The sequence below is a fragment of the Eleutherodactylus coqui genome, chromosome 1 (genome assembly GCF_035609145.1).
Source record: "Eleutherodactylus coqui strain aEleCoq1 chromosome 1, aEleCoq1.hap1, whole genome shotgun sequence".
NCBI lineage: Eukaryota > Metazoa > Chordata > Amphibia > Anura > Eleutherodactylidae > Eleutherodactylus > Eleutherodactylus coqui.
In genome coordinates, this window is record NC_089837.1 from 296,930,586 (window position 1) to 296,938,616 (window position 8,031).

Below are 8,031 nucleotides of genomic sequence, written 5' to 3' on the forward strand. Positions count from 1 at the left end.
GAGGGCTTGCTTTTTGTGTGAGAAGCTATAAATTTTATTGGTACACTTTTGGGGTACATGCGGCTTTTTTGATTATTTTTATTGCAGCTTTTGGAAGGCAAAAAGAAGTAAATTAGCATTTTGCCTACGTTTTTTAGCTTTTCTTTTACGTTAGGATAAATGGTGTTGTCAATTTATTGCATGGGTTGTTACAGATACAGAGATACCAAATATGTGTGATTTTAAAAATAGGGAAAATGCGTGGGAGCGGCAAGAGGAACAATAAGGGGCGTTTAACAAGGTGGAGCTATGCAGATCTTCAAACTGCTGCACAGCATTGTGGGTGACTGCAGAAGTGTACCAGGGCTTCTCGTATCAACAAGTAGAAGGCACGGTTGGAAGGCCCGGTTCCAGGCGAAACCTTTTCTGGTTATCACTTCTTGGCCTTTTCTCTAAGATCAAGTGTAGTATCTGTTCTTATCGGATACGTCCCCTATCTGGGGGCATAGTTGGGATTTCAGCCGCACTTAAGCAGCGCTCCTGATTAGAGCCACCTGATTGGGTCTTCGGCACCACGTGACTACACAGCGTACACGTGGATTGCCTTCAGCAGCCGTGCACTACACACTACAGTTAAGCAGACATGCATTACACACTACACTTAAACAGCACGGGGTTAGGTTTAGGGTTAGGGTTAACTAACCCTAACCCTAAACCCTAACCCCAACCCTAAACCTAACCATAAACACTAACCCTAAACCCTAACCCCATGCTGCTTAAGTGTAGTGTGTAGTGCACGTCTGCTTAACTGTAGTGTGTAGTGCACGGCTGCTGAAGGCAATCCGCGTGCACGCTGTGTAGTCACGTGGTGCCGAAGAGCCAATCAGGTGGCTCTAATCATCAGCGCTGCTTAAGTGCGGCTGAAATCACAAATATGCTATCTGGGGACCATATATTAAATAGATTTTTAGAACAGGAAGCTGGAAAAAGAGCATGCTCTGTCCACTCCGTGCATTGACCTGGTATTGCAGTACCTCCAGGATCGGTACACCCCCCTTCCTATTGCAGTATGCAAAAGCAGAAACTACAAGCAAGAGTTCTATCACATCAAAACAGTTTTTTTATACTTTGCTCGCCGTGGATTATTCTAGGGGTTATCTAGGGTTTTCCCCGCCTTGAAACGTTCTATCCACTGAGCATCTGTGTTTGGCAAAGCGCGGTACCAATGGAAGCAAAACCACAGACTAGTTATGCCAACTACACTTCATATTGCTTATGACTTTGTTTCCCAGGTTCGAAACATTGGTCAGGCACAACGTCATTGTACTTTTTAGTTAGAGCGTATCCTCAACCAACCTGTATAGCCCATAGTCACTTCTAGTTGATAAGTGGAAGGCTCCTGATTCATGCTTCATGCATCCGAACCATTATGCCACTGCTGAAGGGAGGTTACATAACCAACGGCATTGATGATGTTCCGTTGCAAAGTACACGGCAGAATTTCGCCGCTAGACGAATGATACTACGTGGAACTCAGCCACATAACAGAGCCAATTTTGTCAGGGTTTATATGAGTGGGTGAAGGATGAACTTGCAAGAGTGGAGACCCCTGATAACCTAAAAGATTTCATCCAACTGTGCATTCAAATTGACCAGAGACTTTCTGAGCAACGAAAAAAGAGAGACTGCGGGGTTTGGGCACCAACACCCCTTACCCCTTCAGTCAATTCACATTGAGTCCCCAGTTGAGGACTAAGGCTGCACCAGAACCGATGCAGACTGACGGAATCTGTAACTCCTCTCTACCACTGAACAAAAAGGTGCCGTGCTGAAAATCTGTGCCTTTACTGTTCGAGTTCTGGACATTATGCCCTAAACTGTCCAAATAATTCTCAAAGGACTCTCGCTCTAGGCAAGGTCAAGACCACGACCAATCCAGGGGTTGTCACCAAACACACCTTTGCACTGGTAGTTCAAGACAGTGTGAAAACCCTTTCCCCACTCCACCACTTTGTCCTCCCAATAGAAATCTTAACGGGTAATCAGAAGACGCAGTGCTCAGTAATGTTGGATTCAGGAGTGGGAGGAGATTTCATGCACTTAAAATTCGCTATTGATGAAAACACTGCCACCAGGCTGAAACCCATACCGATTAATATGGAAACCATGGATGGGTCACCCTTGTCCTTGGGACCTGTCACACGGAATACAATCGAACTGAAGCTCTGCATGAAACCCGACCATCAAGAAACAATCAGCTACCAGCTCATCTCGCCCCTTAAATTTCCAGTTATTCTTGGGATCTCCTAGGTCTCTACTCATAATCGCTGTATCAACTGGAAAACAAGAATGATTGCCTTCCCTTCAGATTACTGCTAAGAGAAAAGGAGTGATGCAAGTTGGTTTTAACATAAAAACACCTTGCATCGGTAATGATATCGCATGTTGGCGAGTGTGATATTAGGCTGAGCATCCCAAACCGATATTGTATTCGCCCATGTCACTATTACACTGGGGGCCGCTGTGGGGTGTCACTATTACACTGGGGGCCATTGTGGGGTCTCACTATTATTCTGAGGGCCGCTGTGGGGTGTCACTATTATTCTGAGGGCTGCTGTGGGGTGTCACTATTATTCTGGGGGCTGCTGTGGGGTGTCACTATTATTCTGGGGGCCGCTGTGGGGTGTCTCTATTATTCTGGGGGCCGCTGTGGGGTGTCTCTATTATTCTGGGGGCCGCTGTGGGGTGTCTCTATTATTCTGGGGGCCGCTGTGGGGTGTCGCTATCATACTGGGGGCCGCTATGGGATGTCGCTATCATACTGGGGTCCGCTGTGGGATGTCGCTATCATACTGGGGTCTGCTGTGGGATGTCACTATCATACTGGAGTCTGCTGTGGGATGTTGCTACCATACTAGGCTGGCGCCGTGGGATGTGGCTATCATACTGGGAGCCGCTGTGGGATGTCGCTATCATACTGGGGGCTGCTGTGGGGAGGGTCGCTAGTATATTTGGGGCCGCTGTGGGGAGGGTCGCTATTATTGCTGGGGGCCGCTGTGGTTGCTCACTGTTACTGCTGGGGGGGTCACTATTACCACTGGGGTATGTTTACATGTGGCAGAAATGGGCAGGGATGTTTCAAAATAGACAGAGTGCAGATTTTGTCTGCTTTTTGGATGCGGAAATGCTGCAGAATTTTCCACAGAAAGTTCCACTGAGAGCATTCTGCAGTATTTCCGCATCCAAAAAGCAGTCAAACTCTGCACGCTGTCTATTTTGAAGTGGCCCTGTCCTTTTTAGAACGACGGGGGTAAAATCATACATAGAGATAAGCTCTACCCCCTGACATGTTGGCACTTTGCTATAAATATGTGGGTTTCGGGTTGCAGTTTGGGCACTCGGTCTCTAAAAGGTTCGCCATCACTGCACTAGGGATACACACATTGTGGGATATATATGAAAATAATACATTATTCTTCATACTGGGAAGGTACTTGTGGACATTTGTAATTCCTATAAACATGGAAAGAATTGCGTCAAACAAAAAATAAAAAAACAACTAAACTCCAGCATAATTGGGAAATACGTCAACCATCTTTCTAGGATAAATGCTAGACAACAACTCGCTTATGGTGGGTCTTACTGGCAATCTGCAGAAGTAGTGGTAACTATCTTTTTCATGTGTCACCCATTTTCTTGTCGCTGCTGTTGCTAGGGCACCTTCAAGGAAGGACCCCCTAGTAAGGGATTACAATAAAAGACTCTTGAAATAGACTTAAAGGGGTTGTCTCGCGGCAAAAGCGTTTTTTTTTGTTTTTTTTTTAAATGGACCTCTGCATTATGCCCTGTGAAAAAGAAAGCATGTGTTAGTTTTTAACAAGCACATTGCACTTGCCTGCATCAGCGTCTGCAGCTTCTTCTTTTCTTCTTTTGAAGATGGCGCCGCTGGTCTTCTCCGACGGTGCACCGCGGGTCTTCTCCCATGGTGCACCGTGGAGTTTCTTCTTCTGTCTTCCACGTTCCACTGCCGATACAGCCACCTCATTGGCTGATCGGCACCACGTGACGGAGGCAGAGCTACGATGATGACGCGGTGACCAGCTCTCCGGCACGAGCGGCCCCATTCAGCAGGCAGAAGACCGCACAGCGCAAGCGCGTCAAAAAAAGCAAGAAGCCAGCGAAATTAGACAGAACCATGGAGACGGGGACGCTAGCAACGGAGCAGGTAAGTGAATAACTTCTGTATGGCTCATATTTAATGCACGATGTATATTACAAAGTGCATTAATATGGCCATACAGAAGTGCTTAACCCCACTTGCTTTCGCGAGACAACCCCTTTAATATTCTTCCCTTAACACGCCTTGCCATCTTCTTATAGCCATTTTTTCCAAACTGTCCCCTGCATTAAACTTTATGTAAAGTTTAGGAGCACAGCACTCCTACATGTGGCATTTTTCTTCCTCTGTGTAGGATGGTCTTACTGTTGTGCACTATCCAGTAAGGTACCAAAGCTATGACTATGGGAGCTTGAAAAATGTACAGATATGGATAGCAGGAACTAGATAAACAACATAGGAATGTTTTTGATTGTTTTTCCCTTGCTGTAGTTCACTGCAAGTTTTGAAGGGCAATGAGGTATTATTCCCTGCAAAGAATATAATTTACATACTTCACACCTGCGCTGGGGATTCTGATTTCCTGCTCCACTTGGGGAGCAGGAAAGGGGAATCCCTGCAGCTCAACGGTTCCGTCTCCGGACAGAACTGAACTACGCCAAACCCCATTGACTATAGCATGCATCGCTTTTTCTTCCAGTATTTCATTTAAGACAATTGTTTAGGTTTATATAACTTAATGAGATGTATTTTTTGTCTTTCTTCTTGCAATGCAGGTACTTGGCTTCCCTATGTGGTCATGTCTCCGCTGTGTATCAGATTGCTTGGTCTGCAGATAGTAGACTTTTAGTTAGTGGAAGCAGTGACAGCACGCTTAAAGATCGGGATACGAAGACTAAGGCCTCATGTCCACTAGGTAATTCTAATTTCAAAATCTGTGCGGGTGTCCTGCATGCATGATCCGCGCCCATAGGGATGCATTGGACACCGCAGGTAAGTAAATACCTGCGGATGACATTTTTCCCTGTCGCGCGGATCGCACATGCGGGAAATCACCCGCAGCATGCTCCATTTTCTGCAGGTTTCCGGCAGGGACGGCTTCCACAGGCTTCCATTGAAGCCTATGGAAGCCGTCCGTATCTGGGCACAAGTGCAGCTGAATTTCTGCTCTCCCACACGGAGAGTGCTCGGCGCATGCGCGCAGCACGGTGTCGGCGTGCAGAGCACATCCGCCGGGCTGAAGAAAGAAGATCTGGCCGCAACGGAGGGCAGATCCACAGCGTCTGGACAGGTAAGTAAATTTTATTTTCAGGCCTCATGTCTGCGGGAAAGGAGGGACGAGCTGCGGGATTCTGCATGGAGAATCCGCGCGGGACCGAATTTCCTAGTGGACATGAGGCCTAAGAAGTTGCTTGTGGACCTCCCAGGACATGGTATGATGAGATATGGTATGTTTTCCTATAGGAATGTGTGCTTTATGATTACCTTGGTTTAACCCCCTAGTGACCGCCCCATAGTGTTTTTATGTCCTGGCTTTGTGCATTATAATTCCCAGGGCAGTAAAAACACACTTGCCCTGGGGATTACAATTGAGTCTTGATCAAGTTTAAGTTTTAACGTCACCATCTATTTGTTTCTGTCATGTTGAGTACTTGTTTCTTCCCTCGGTTTATACTGTTGATTGGAGCCCAGATGGACAGAGAGTAGCCAGTGGAGGGAAGGATAAATGCTTAAGGATGTGAGTACTGCCATGTCTGCTGGTGTATAGAGAAATTTTGAAATACTTCTGTTGATCATTCTCAGAATAGTAAAATCATTGCTTATAATGTATTGTGCCAACTTTAGCTAGGTGAAGACTCTTAAACATGAATATTTATCTTTCTGAGAGCAGGATGTAGTAGTCACAGGCATATTGAATAAAACCGTCTCTCAGTTATTACATGATTATGGTGTCATTTGGACAGACTTATTATCCATTGCAATACACTGCAAGTGCTGTGGACCAGTAGTCCAGCAAGTTCATCAGTTGCAGGGCTCCTCCTGTGCGGGAGATCCGCAAATCAAGCCACCCACAGGGGGACATGGACGCCCGCAGAGCAGCTAAAAGCATGCAGATGTGATTTTTTATTTATTTATTTTTCCCAGCGTGTGGATCACACACGGCCACAACAGAGGAGACCTAGGCTGGATCCGGAGAGGTAACAACATTTCTTTTAATGCCCATGTCTGCGGGCACACACGGATTCCGCTGCAGGATTCAGCAGCGGAATCTGTGTGTGCCCGTGGGCATGAGGCCTTAATGTGCACAAGAATTCACCCCCCTGAAAGACAATATTTTGTGGAATTACCTTTTGCTGCAATTACAGATGCGAGTCTCTTGGGGTATGTGTCTATTGGCATATCTAGACACTCGGATTTTTACCCATTCTTCCAGACAAAATACTCCAGCTCCTTCAAATTAGATAGGTTGTGTTGATGTACAGTAGTCCTCAAGTCATGCCATAGATTCTCAAGTGAATTGAGATCAGGGCTTTGACTAGACTATTATAGGACATTGGAATCTTTCCCCTTAGACCTCTCCAGTTTAGATTTAGCAGTATGTTTAGGGTCATTGCCCTGTTGGAAGGTGAACTTCCATTGCAGTCTCACTGAAACAAGTTTGCCTCAAGAATTGCCCAGTATTTACTGCCATCCATCTTTATTTCAGTCCTGACCAGTCTTCTAGTTCCTATAGATAAAAAATAGCCCTACAGTATAATGCTGCCATCGCCATGCTTCACTGTGGGATTGGTGTTCTTGGGGTAATGAGAGCTGTGGGTTTGCACCACACATAGGAGCACATTTATCTAAGGCCAGTGTTTTATACACCATTCCTAGATAAGTGGTGATGGAATAAAATGCACCAAGTGTAATACCAGGAACTTACACTCGCTGTGCACCAGTTTCTGAAATCTGCCATAGATTTGTGCTATGATTTACGCTGGTTGCTGGCATAATTTCCAGTGAATTTGATTGGCCTCAGTTATGCATACCCCATCCTGCCAAGCCCTGCCCACTGTTTTACAAAACTGGCGAGGGTGGCGTAAAAAGAGCTAGTTTTGCGCTAGTGGTGCTGGTATTGTCAGTACTGGTGTATCTTGGCGCCACTGGAAGCTTGGGGTGAGACAGGGCTTGGATGCAGGAATGCCCCTGTCACACCCCTAGCTCCCGATTGGCGGGATTCCTCCAGGTCCTTTAGCAGCATGTTACATGTCCTCTGTGCCTCCGCTCGCTGATCGGGCTCACTGGAGACTGGAGTGTGGATCTTTAGGGCGCTGTCTCCGGAGGACAAAGGTGTACGTGTGCTGTGGCCGTTGTGATGGAATCTGCACCTGCTGTCCAAATGCTCCGGACCCTGCCTCAGGCAGTATTCTGCAGAGCATCTTGGCACAACGGCAGGGTGAGTCTGATCGACATTGGGACGGCGGCTGTGGACAATTTGCGCTTCCTGGTTCACTGTCAGTGTGATGCGCTCTGTGAAGGCGGACGCCCAGTGGCCTTGCCGGCTCCGCAGTCAGTGTCGCACTCCCCCGGCGGCCGGCACGGACATGCGACCAGATCGAGGAGCACACCTCCGGCAGCTGCATCCAGGAAGGGAGAGCAGCACCACCACTGAGGGAAGTCGCGAGAAGCAAGCGGTGCGGACAGCAGGACCTGCTCACACAGCTGTCCGCCTGGTGCAGATGACAGCTGGGACTGTGGGAGCGGGGAAGCATGTGGCTCGGACAGCAGGACCTGCTCACACAGCTGTCAGCAGCCCAGCCGGTGAGTAACACTGCTGCGGGGGGGATGGCACAGCACACTGAATGACAGCCAATCTGGAGGTAGAGGTGTGATACGCCCATCCCTCTATGTAAGGCCTATCACACCCCTACTTTTCAGTGGCGTCAAGATAC

General features: G+C 47.4%; 2 pseudogenes; both read left to right on the top strand.

Moving 5' to 3' along the window:
* The first annotated feature begins 411 nt into the window (after positions 1-411).
* Positions 412-593, top strand: LOC136594068 (U2 spliceosomal RNA; annotated as a pseudogene).
* Positions 594-916: 323 nt separating this feature from the next.
* LOC136594427 (U2 spliceosomal RNA) lies at positions 917-1,035 on the top strand (annotated as a pseudogene).
* The last annotated feature ends 6,996 nt before the right edge of the window (positions 1,036-8,031 follow it).